This window comes from Natrix helvetica (genome assembly GCF_964273705.1).
Source record: "Natrix helvetica genome assembly, chromosome: 3".
NCBI classification, from domain to species: domain Eukaryota; kingdom Metazoa; phylum Chordata; class Lepidosauria; order Squamata; family Natricidae; genus Natrix; species Natrix helvetica.
In genome coordinates, this window is record NC_138549.1 from 83,835,419 (window position 1) to 83,847,943 (window position 12,525).

Below are 12,525 nucleotides of genomic sequence, written 5' to 3' on the forward strand. Positions count from 1 at the left end.
TAATTGTCACTGTTTAAGCACACATGTTCATGAACTTTTTCCTCAAGGCTGAAGCGTTATTGTTGATGTGAAAGTTCCATAAAACAGAAAATGCTTAAAAAGTTTTTTTTTTTAAAATTCAATATTATAAATAGGAACAGGAATTTTTGACCACAAGATATTTATTATGAGATAATATCTTAAATAGCCTTAACAATGTGATCATCCATTTATAGTCATGAGAACATCATCCCATGGTTAATTTTAGATAGAGTTAGAAGTCCCTTGTGAAATAAATGAATTATAACTTCTCCATGAAGCCACTTGACAGAAATGTTTATATGAATAGCTCCTTTCTTAATAGCCCGGCGCTGTGTAGTTTTTGCCAGACTATAAAAGTTTCTGCTCTCTCTGATACTCGGATGGGGAAGTGTAGCTCTAATGCAAGATTTGAAAATCTAACCATAATATGAAAGAGTTATTTGACAAATGAGCTAGCTGCCTGTATCTTTCACGAATGAGGCAGAGGGTGTACTTTGGGCTTTTTTGTGTGTGATGCCTGTTATCCCACAAACTATTCATAAAACTCATCTTTGGTCACATGAATTTTACCACTCAGGAGACTACATGATGTTACTGGTTTCTCTTTTGATTTAAACTATATATCATGCCATGTATATATAGTTTATATATAAACAATATATCATTTATTACAGTTAAGCCGTAATAAATTGCTTTTACACATCATGCTAAGCAGGGGTGGGTTCCTACCAGTTCTAACCTCTTCGGTAGAAGAGGTTCCACAAATCTACAGTGCCGTTTAGAACCGGTTCCAGCTCCCTCCGCCCCGCCCATCCACACATCATCAAGATGAAGAGTGAGAGGAGGAATTCTGGGAGTTGAAGTCCACAAGTCTTAAAGCTGTCAAGTTTGAACACCCCTGGCGTTTTTTTTTCTAAAGGGTTAGGGGTGCAAGGGTCTTGTAACTTGGCAGCTTTAAGACTTGCGTGCTTCAAATGCCAGAGTTTCTGAGCCAACATTTTGGTTGCTAAGCAAGAGCGTTGTTAAGTGAGTTTCACCACATTTTACAAGTTGGCCACGCCCCCAGTCACATGGCTGGCAAGCCACTCCCACCTGGTCACATGGCTGGCAAGCCACTCCCACAAAGCAGGCCACACCTACAGAAGAGGTTCTAAAAAAATTTGAAACCCACCACTGATGCTAAGCCATAAACTATGTTTTAAACCACAAAGACTACGTTTCCCAAGCAAACTATGGGCAATGTATGGTATAAACAAACTCAGTCATATTATGCCTTCTTGGTATAATACTATAGACTAGATATTATACTACCACAGGTGGTATTCAGCAGGTTATGGCCAGTTCTGGAGAACCAATAGCGGAAATTTTGAGTAATTTGGGGAGCCAGTAAATACCACCTCTGACTAGTCCCACCCCCATCTATTCTTTGCCTCCCGAGTCCCAGCTGATTGGGAGGAAATGGGGATTTTGCAGTAACCTTCCCCTGTCACGCCCACCAAGCCATGCCCACCAAGCCACACCCACAGAGCCAGTAGTAAAAAAAATTGAATCCCACCACTGCTGTTATGTGTGGGTTTTTAGATGTTGATTGGGGTATTGATGGCTGGCCGTCAAACTTCTCTGAAGAAGGGCCCTTGCCCAGGTCCAAAAGCTTGAAAGACCTCTGGTCCCGGTGACTGACCCAAATTGAATCCTGCAAGAGTTATTTGGCTTAATTACTATTCTAGTTGGATAAAAGTTTACAATAATCCAATTGTTGGTTTTCTTAGCTGCCTTGGGGGTATTTTTAAAATGAAACTATGAGCTACAACTGTAACAAAGCAACAGCCCAACTTTTCTAATTTCACAGACAGACATTTGGGGAGGAATTTTGAGATACGAATGGAGTCGTCTCTTGTGGGGCTCCAGGAAACCCTTAAACCTGTCTTTGGTCTCAGGCCTGTTGAGGGGTGGCTGACATACCTGGTTTTAAACTTGTTTGTAGTCTGGGCTGTCTTGTTTTATTTTCTTTATGTTTTTAATTGTTTTACTTATTATAGTTTATAAGCTGCTGGAGTGGCGACTTACATTTAATCAAATTAATAACATTCTTTAATTGAAACATCGTGTCAGAAGCAATTGTTTAATTTTGTTTATCCTTGTAGTAAACTAGGATAGTCTGTATCTGTGATGGTGAACCTATGGCACGCAGCACTCTCTTTGATGGCATGCAAGCCATCACCCCTGTTCAGCTCTGCCGCGCACGTGCCATGTACCTCCCACCGGCCAGCTGGTCTTCGGGTCTCTGCTGGGGGCATGTGCAGGGGGCGTGTGCATGCACAGAGCACATGCACAAGGGGCACACTCGCATTGCATTTCGGGGCTTTGGGCATCCGCGTGCTTTGGGCACTTGGTTTGGGAAAGGTTAGCCATCGCTGGTCTATATGATTCCAATGGTGTTGCCCCTTAAGAAAACCATGAAGATCCTAGCTTATTTAACAGGGCCTGAGACAGGGCAATTTATGACCTCACTCATGGCTGGTTTTTTATTGCTCTTTTGTCGATATGGGTGGTTCTGATTTGCTTAATGCTGGTTGTATTTTGGACTGTTTTAAATTATTATTTTATTATGATACTCCCACCTAGAGTTCCTTTGGTGAGTAAGGCAATTAATAAATTGATTAGCTAAATAATAATATAAACTCGTAGAATTCTCAGCAATGAATGTGCTGTCTGGAAAACACTGGAGTTGAAGTCTGCATCTCTGGGAAACGCTAGGCAGGAAAAGGCTAATGAATTAAAGAAGCATCTCTTCATATGCAATTTATTTTCGGAGGCCCAAATGAAGGTAGCAAGATGGATGCAATGGAAATGATCTTGATGATGATACCCTATCCATGAAATGCCTTTTCTGAAGGCCTCTGCCCTTTCTATTTCCTTTACCTTACTAGAAACTTCTCTTAGGTATTTCAACTTTTAAACCCTCCCTTGCAAAAAAGAATTTTAATGTCCCTGGTTGCAACAGCTATTCTTTGGCATTTTATATTTCCCTTTTTTCTATGGAGGTTACTGCTGCTGGTTTTATTTTTAATAATCCACTCAGGAAACATCATAGAGTGGATTAAAAAGGTAACAAATATTAAATATCAATATTATATTTCCCCTCTAAACCCATTAACCAAGTTTACACAGGGATTGGCCTTCTCAGCTATTAAAATCCACGGGAGATACCTATAAATAACACTTACAAGCACAGGCTAAAAAAAGCATCATTAACTTCCTAAGTGAAACCACTACATAACTGCTATATATTCCATAAATCAGGTGCAGGCCATTTTGCAAGTCTCTAATTTCTAACCAGGATTCCTCACAAGTCATTTATAATGTCTTATAGCATCTTTCACCAATTTTGTGGCTGTATAAAGCCTGTTGTTAGTACCAATGGTATATTGAGTGCATGGATGATGCACTTACAGCCCATAAGATGCTCTCAATTACTCATAAGGAAATAAGTGATCAAACCTTTAGGGAATCCACTGAACAAGAGAGACCAGAGGGGGACGGAAAAAACAAAATTACTGTAGAATGAGAGAGAAAAGGGGAGAGCAGAAGAGTGACCTACATTTTTTTTGCTGTGGCCATCCCCACGGTGTCTCCAAACAATAACTCCACAGGAATGTGATTTTCAAATAGGTGTAGGAAGTTTCCCTTTTTTCTATGGAGGTTACTGTTGCTGGTTTTATGTATTTATTTTGACATAATCCACTCAGAAAACATCACAGAGTGGATTAAAAATGTAACAAATATTAAATAGAAGATATTTCCCCTCTCCTAGAAGAATGAAATATTCTGGGAAATATTAAAAAGGCAGAATATTATATTTCCCTGGATAAGAAAAGGAGAAACATGTTTTTAAAGACAAAGCAGCTTCCTGCCCCCCCCCCCCCCAGCTCCAGGGTAATGGGATTAAGACATGGCCCTCAGGACATGATAGGATTAGCCCTCTACCCATCTCACCACATGACACCTGGGAAGATTACATCATCCAGAAAGGCTCAACCAAGCCTGGGACTCAGTAAACCCTACAGAGTTGACCCCATCTGACAACCAATCAGAATACAAGCTCAAATTCAAAAGCCCAGAGAGGGTATAAAACTCAGGCACTCTCAGCATCTCTCCCCCTTTTTCTTCTTCACCCAATATCTTCAAGGCATGTCATCCTGTCCACCATTAAAACCATCTTTCCAAAGCCTCCATGTTTCCAGTGTCTGGAACTGAACCCAAATGGACATTTCTTCCAACATAGGAAAAGGTTCCCTGAACTACCTTATAAAGATATAATCCAGCAGTTTCTTTGACAATTGTTTTGGAGTACTTGGGTTTCCAAACTAATCATAGCAGGCTAAATGAATGAAAAATCCATTCTGTAATAAGACTTGCCATTGCACGTTGGAACTGCTGGTGACAATGCTACACAGAGCCTTTGATTCCCCAAAACAGGTTCTTTCTCCCCAGAGACGCACAACCCTCACGAGTACAGATGGAATTGCTGCTACTAATATATTTTGTTGCCTTGCAAATGAGGATTTGCTATCGTTTTTAGAAAATAGGTGGCTTTTTCAAATTAGACTGCCAATATGAATCAGTAGGCTTTGATAAAGCTCTCTCTGCTATGGGTGCTGTTTCTAATTAAGCAGTTTCCCTCTGCAAATCATTTCATATTCGCTTTCCTTTGTTATACAATTTGAGCCCATTTCTAAAATCCACGTGCTGAGAAATTGGACTTTGGCTCCCCCATATGGTCAAGAGCTATAGGATGAAAATACATTCTTTTGAATAAGGAAAATAAAATCAATTCAAATTTATTGAAGCCCTCTAAGGCCAGATCCAAACAAAACATGGAATGAAAGATATTCAACATCCTTCTATGCATATATGTGCATAAGAGAAAAATAAGTATAATGGAGTATAAAAATCATTAAGAGCATAAAAGATAAAGGTTTCCCTTGCACTGGTCATTCTGGACTCTAGAGGGCGGTATTCATCTCCGTTTCAAAGCCGAAGAGCCAGCATTGTCCGAAGACGTCTCCATGGTCATGTGGCCGGCATGACTCAAGGGAATGCTGTTCCCTTCCCACCAAAGGTTGTCCCTATTTTTCTACTTGCATTTTTTACATGCTTTCGAACTGCTAGGTTGGCAGAAGCTGGGACAAGTAACGGGAGCTCACTGCGTTACGCGGCGCTAGGGATTCAAACCACCAAACTGCCGACCTTTTGGACTGACAAGCTTAGCGTCTTAGCCACTGAGCCACCACATCCCTATTAGTAAGATAAACCCAAAGGAAAATATTAATATAAGTTCCAATCCTAAGTAACGGTACAGCATATCGTATAAATGGTGGCCTAGAACTGAGTGGCTTGAGAGGAAGGGAGAAAAAAAGGTTTCAGCATAGTTGATTTATTCTGCTCCTTTGAAAAACAGAAGTGTTTGATGACAGTAGTAATAGTAAGAATGACTGGTCTCAAGACAAAAGCTATATAAGCGTTTTGCATGCACAGCTACACGTTCACATACACAATGCTTCCATTTTACAAGCTGGGCCTGCATTCCAATTGCCTTAAAGAGGCAACACATTTTCCTCAGGCTAGTATTTTGTCCTATTTGCTCTATATGGCTCCCTATTTTGACATAAAAATGTCCTTTTATTTTTATTGAGGGAGGGAAATGCCAACTTTTACTGCTTCCCAGTGGGCCTTGGGCACCAAAGGTTATGGGGTTTTTTTTATAAACCAAGAAATTCCTCAATTGAAAACTCCTCAGTCATTTTGGATTAGTTGGGAGAAACTACCCCAAAGCTATTTTACTTCCTCTAAATTTATTACATTCCCTCAGTGCCTGTAAAAAGAAATTCCTTTTCTCAGATTTCTTGCTTCTTGCCTCTTCCTTCTGAGGTCAGCTGCACAGGTTTATTTTATTTATTTATCCAATTTTTATGCCACCAGATTCTCAACGACTTTGCCTGTTCAGTCAATAATAGTAAGATTCACTAAGATAATATTATCTTGGTAAATAATAAATCTACTATGATGTATGCCAGACATATGCTAACATATAACACCATAGCTCCCAAAATATGTGAGATTTGAATTGCATCCAAATATACATTTTCCCTGCAGACATAGATAGACACTAGAGAGCAATTACATCTTTAATTTTTAAGCTATTTTATTGGACCACTTTAGCTCAATGAAATAGTGTCAATCATTTCACAATACAAATACAATATAAAGTAATATAAATGAAATACCTTTTGGAGAAACTGTTTTAATTCTTTCACCACCTGAAGTTTTGTAGGATTTCAACTACTCTTCTGACAAAAATATAATTAGTTCTAAGTACATGCAAAATATGTCAACATAAACCTATTATAAGGTTTAGAAACTATTCCTATACTTATTTTTTGACAATTCTGCAAGGTCTAGGAATTTTGAATAATTAGTTGCAAATATATACAAGTAAGAAAACAGAATCAGCAAAGGTCATTATATAGAAACCATTTCCAAATTTGAAAACCTCTTTTAAGATCCATTTTACAGTTTGCAAGCTAAGCAGGTGGTTATTGGTACATCAATTCTTTTGCTTTTTCTTGGTTGCAAGAAATACCAATTTGATGTATTACACTAGAGGGCAGCATACTACTACAAGGAACATTGGAAATATTTCTAATGAAATTTAACCTAAATTATGTAATATTTATACTTAAATGTAAGATAAAAATAATATTTCTCATTATGTTTAACAAATTAAATGCTATATTTAATTACATTTATTTCTTTGTTAACTTTAAATGCATAAATGAAATGCCTGAAATTTAAAAACTGCAAAATATGAATATCTGTAGATACAAAATTATGATGTATGCTGAGCTGGATAGTAAAAGAAATAGAAGAAGAGTCCCTCTGTGAGGGTGATCTAAGCAATTCCAAAATGTGATAGATAGATGATAGATAGATAGATAGATAGATAGATAGATAGATAGATAGATGATAGATAGATGATAGATAGATAGATAGATAGATAGATAGATAGATAGATGATAGATAGATGATAGATAGATAGATAGATAGATAGATAGATAGATAGATAGATAGATAGATAGATAGATAGATAGATAGATAGATATACAGATGATAGACAAGCAGACAGGTCCTGATTTCTGTTTGAATTCAATATTGCCGCTGTGAAAATTGCAAATGACAGGTGTCAGGTTCAACTTCTGAAGTTGGAACATTGGAACTTTCCTACCTTATCTAATACTTTTAGAACCCTGACCATGACTCTTTCACTTTCAGTCAGTAGGACATCATGTTCTGGAAGAAATACCAGAAATCTAAGCAAGTCATCTCTGGCAAGTTGCAACAAGCATAGTATTCTATTACCTTCCTGAGGCTAGGATTAACTGAAAGTTAAGTCATTGGAATGACTGGCTCCAAGGGACATTCTGCATTCAAAAGACATTCTGCAATGGCTAACTCATGCCTTCCTGTAACTTAACTGCCTCTCTCCACGTCCTGTACTCTCAGTTGACAAAATACAGGTTATGGTCTTCTTTATGTAATATTCCTTCCCTTATTTCCCTCAGTCACTTTTTCTCCAAAGCCATTCTCTTTATAGGCCAAATTTTCCATTGTCACCTCCATTCCTTTCTTTGCACATGGTTTGTTTGCTTGGAAGACCTTCTCTTGGTCTTCCAAGTGGAGAACATGGAGGTAAATTTCAAATTGTTTGAGAATAATAGAATGTTACATGGTTGAACCAATACATATAAAGTCTTCTTCCGACACGAACCCATAACCAGGAGAGGCATAAACGAGCAACGAGGAAATATTCTTTGTAAGAATCTTTGAGGCATAATTAAAGTGTTTTAATTTTGTAGTCAGTGATAATATCCTAAGACAATGATAGAGAACTTTTTGGGCACCGTGTGCTTGTTCATTGGGGTCGCAACCTGGAAGAGGAGCTGCCCAGGAGACATGCGTGAGTCAGAAAATGAACTTCTGGTTCCTGGTGCGCATGCACACATGATGATCAGCTGGCACATGCTCATGCCAGAAAACAGAAGACCAGTTCTTCGTTTCCGGCACTGCCGCACGCACAAAGCCCAGCTGATCATTGCACGTGCATGCATGCCAGAAACCCAGAAGTGGAATGGGCAACGCCGCACATGCGAAGGGACATGCCTCCACATGCTACTTCGGGCACACATGCCACACATGTTCCCCATCACGGTCCTAAGAATATAGTTTTAGCACTGCCAGGTTATACAAAGGAAGAAGACAACTAGAAAACAGGTCTGCAAATTTTGCTATAAATAACCTGAAACCATCTTCTTTTATGCTCATAGCTGGCATATTTAGTCTTCTTACCTCACTCAAAGAAGTGAGTCCATTTATCTACATTTTAAAGTAAAGCACAATAATCCTTCAGTAGCGCTCTCTCTTGCCTCATTTGTCACTTAAAAATGAAATAAAAAATTTAATCCACTGCAGATGATGGTGATGATTATGATTTATATCTAAGGGCAAAATTCCATTCATAGATTCTCCTAAGCATCCAACTCAGAGCAGCCTGGCTGGTTTTCACTTGGGAAATAAAAGCCAATTTCTAAAAGAGCTCTTTAACTGTGACCAGCCTTGCTGATGGAACAAAAGAGGAGCTACAGACCAAAGGCTTCTTCTCAGAACATTTGTCTGTTTATGGGACCAGTGCTGTATAATGAGCAGCTCTCTTTTTTAGAACCACAGAATGACCTAATGCATCAATACTTTAAATGTTATAAAAAGCATTTGCATACAGCCATCACAAGAGGCCATTGCCTGTAGAGGCTCCGGTCCCTATTGATGTTGCAAATGAGGGGGATGAAAATATCTTGATGTGTTTCTGAGCAACCTTGGTAGGAAATGAAATGAATTCGTTCTGCTTTTGCTTTTCAGGGAAAACCTCTTTAGGCAACTCTCTTAATTGACATCCAAAATGCAACTAATCGTTTTCTTCGCAGACATACACAATCATTTGTCCAACCAAAGGAAAACAGAAAGATGAAAGATAAAATGAGACAACTAAACTTAGAGCAAATGCCCTGTGCAAAAGGAGAGGATGAATAGGATTTGAAATGGTTGGCATGGCTCATCTCTAAAACGTAAGCACAACATAAACTGCAATGGTTTTCTTAAAACTGGTCAAACAGACTTTCAGTATAGGTAGTCCTTTGTTTAGTGAATGTTCAAAGTCACAATTACACTGAAAAAAGTTATTTACAACCAGGAGTGAAATGTCTGGTTCGCCTGAACCGGTAGTAAAAAATGCTACCGGTTCACCTGAACTAGTAGTAAATAAAAATGCTACCGGTTTGGGCGAATGAACCATTTTTTCCAACTATCAGCTGTGACACGTGTTTATATTAGCTAGAAATCCTGCTTTCTAGCCAATCTAAATCGCATGGCAGAGCGGATTCCCCCCCCCCCGCTGTTCACTTACCTTTGCAGGCGCACTCGGTAGCAGGCTCCATCCACCTGTCCGGATGGCATCACATCCATTTTTGACACTCTGCACATGCGCACACACTCACATTGCTATGGAACCGGTAGCAAAGGTAAGTAGATTTCACCCGTTTACAACCAGTCCTCACACATATCACCATCACAGCACCCCTATAGTCACATGATCAAAATTCAGACACTTCGCATCCGGCCTCGATTTACGAAGGTTACAGCAGGGTCACATGATCACCATTTGCGACTTCCCCAACCAACTTTTGACCAGCAAAGTCAATAGGGGAAAGCAAGATTCACTTAGTGACCAGGTGATTCAATTAACCACTGAAATGATTTGCTTAACGACCATGGCAGAAAAGGGTGTAAAATCATAGGCAATTCACTTAACAACCACTTTGCTTAGCAACAGAAATATGATACCAATTGTGATTGAAAGTTGATTGACAAGGCTATGTGGAATCCCATACATAGAGAATGATGACCATTGCTCATTTGGCAAATTGGTGTTCTGATGTTGGGATGCAAATAAACTGTTACCATTCTTCTGCAGTTGATATACTTTGCCCTAATTGTTAGGACATTATCAACTTGCAAAAATAATAATTTGCATATCAAAGGTAAGGTGGGTAAATAGTTCCATTCACTCTTTGACCAAGGCAGGTTCAATGACTGTGAGAAGCCATGAAAAAACACAGAAAAGAACTCAAGTTTCAGTTCATTGCAAGAGCGAAGTCCAGGATATTATTGCACATGTGATGGAGTTTGCCAAAGAAGAATTTCTGGGTCCTTCTTTTGACAAAGGTTCATATGGAACTGTCTAGATTCTATAGCATGAGGTCTAAAATTGTGAAATAGAGGAAAGACAAGTTGCCCTTTGGGGTACCAAATTATATTTCTTCACCGCATTTAGCTCCAAATGTAAATATTTTGGAGACCTTTTCCTCAGATGCAAAATATAATTCTTCACAAATGAATTAGATAAAACAGTGTCTCAGATAGATCCAGAAGAAATTATAGGACTACCTATTTTCAAGTTCCTTCCTTAATCTTGTTAATGTAACATTTTTATTATTTATTAATATTTATTGTTTTTATAAATACCCAAAGGCAACAAACATATCCAATACATCTTCCTCCGCAAATTTTCCCCACAAAAACAACCTGTGAGGTGGGCTGGAGTAAGGGAGAATGATTGGCCCAAAGTCACCCCGTTTGCTTTCATGGCTAAGGCAGGATTTGAACTCATGCTCGCCTGTTTTCTAGCCTGATGCCTTAACCACTAGACCAAACTGGCCCTGTCAAGTGATTGCACCTACACAGCTACAATCCTTATATATCCCCACCAAGCCTCTCACCAATATTTAACTGAGACATAATTCATTCCTGCGAGGTCTCTACCTGTTGGAAATTCTGCAAGCATTTTTGAAAGCCAGGCAAACTGAAAAGCAAGCAATGGCTTCTCAACCGATGTGAAATCCCTTCCACCATTAGCCTCAAATGATAATCTGACTATAGAACATCCCTAGTTTACCTCATACTGCGCAGTTGATCTGGTCATGGTTACTCGGAAGTTCCAAGGTATGACCTATTCGGGATTGCCTGGAAGTTACTTTAATTTCAAAGGTCACTCCCATTGCAGAGAATTGCAATTGAAGGATTATTTTTATGGCTTCCTGCTTATCAAAGTCATTTCCTTCTGTAATAGGCATGTGTCAAAGATTATCTGAAATGAAGAAGTGCAATCACTAATGGACAACCTTTAGGGCAATTAGCTCTCTGAGTTCAAGGTAAACAAGCAAGCTTTATTGCTTGTATATTACAAGGAAAAAGGAAACCTAAAGTAGAGGAGATTGAACCATAGTTGATAAATAAACCACATCACCCTTGGACATTGGCAGAGCTGCTGCTTGATAGCTTTTGAATATAATTTGCATTAATACACACACTTCCATGACTAAAGTCACCAGAAGCTGTGTTGTGCTGGTTCATCTCCTTTTTCCAAGATTGGTTCCAGTCAGTGGAGCTTGGGAAGGAGAGATCCCCCCCCCCCCCGTCTCCACTATGTAGGCTGCTAAAAGGTTCAGTGCTCTCTCTGCTCCTATTCAGCATCTACACCAGACTGTGAGTGAACACATTCGTCACCATAGGGTGAGGTATCATCTCCCCAATTACACCCGCTTGTCCCTTCAAATTTGGCAAGAGAGTCATGCTGTAGGTCTTGTCTCTTGGGAAATTATAGCAATAGCACTTATATACTGCTTCATAGTGTGCTACAGCCCTCTCTAAGCACTTTCTTTGGACAGTCATCTTATTCCCCCAAAACTCAGGGTCCTCATTTTACCAACCTCGGAAGGATGGAAGGCTGAGTCAATCTTGAGCTGGTGAGACTCAAACTGACAATCTGCTGGCAGGCAGCAGGCAGCAGAATTACCCTGCAATACTGCATTCTAACAGTTGCGCCACCATGGCTCTAAGCAATTATACTGTTCTGACCCAGCTTCCCAAACACAACAAACTCTTTGAAGTTAACTCAAAGATTCCTTTGCTAGAAACGCCAGCAGCCCCGGCAAAAAGTTTCTCTCACCATAGGCTAACAAGTCTGTTCAGTTGTCTGCCACATCTCTTCATCTCCACCCCCTGCCTCTTATCCCCAGCGTTAGAGTGGGGCTTCGCTAGTAGCGCTGGCTCTTCCTTTCCAAGGATCAGTCCACGGATTTCCACTGCTCTCCTCTCTTCTGCCTTCTGCGCATCTGTATGTCAGGCGCTGGACCCAGCTGTTTCTCCTCTTCCTCATCAGCCACCTCCAGACCTGAGGGCTGTTGACTCTCCAGGGCTGATAGACGACCCAGGCTCCACCTCTGCCCCAGTTGCATTCCCTCTTCCCCCTCGGAACTCTCAGGTTGCCTTGATACTGACCCTGACTCCACTCCTCCTTGGATTCGGCTGCAGATGGAGTCGGTGGCCAACAAG

At 39.8% G+C, this 12,525-nt stretch overlaps 1 protein-coding gene across 3 annotated transcripts in view; it reads right to left on the minus strand.

Moving 5' to 3' along the window:
* The window catches only part of BCAR3 (BCAR3 adaptor protein, NSP family member), a 102,301-nt gene that overhangs the window by 50,254 nt on the left and 39,522 nt on the right, over positions 1–12,525 (minus strand). The window contains exon 1 of one of the 3 annotated variants that reach the window (XM_081946046.1): positions 8,428–8,462. The exons of the other annotated variants lie outside the window; for them this stretch is intronic. The gene's annotated coding sequence lies outside the window, so the exon portion shown is untranslated. Of the gene's footprint in view, positions 1–8,427; positions 8,463–12,525 lie in introns of those variants that run through there. 3 annotated transcript variants of the gene reach the window in all.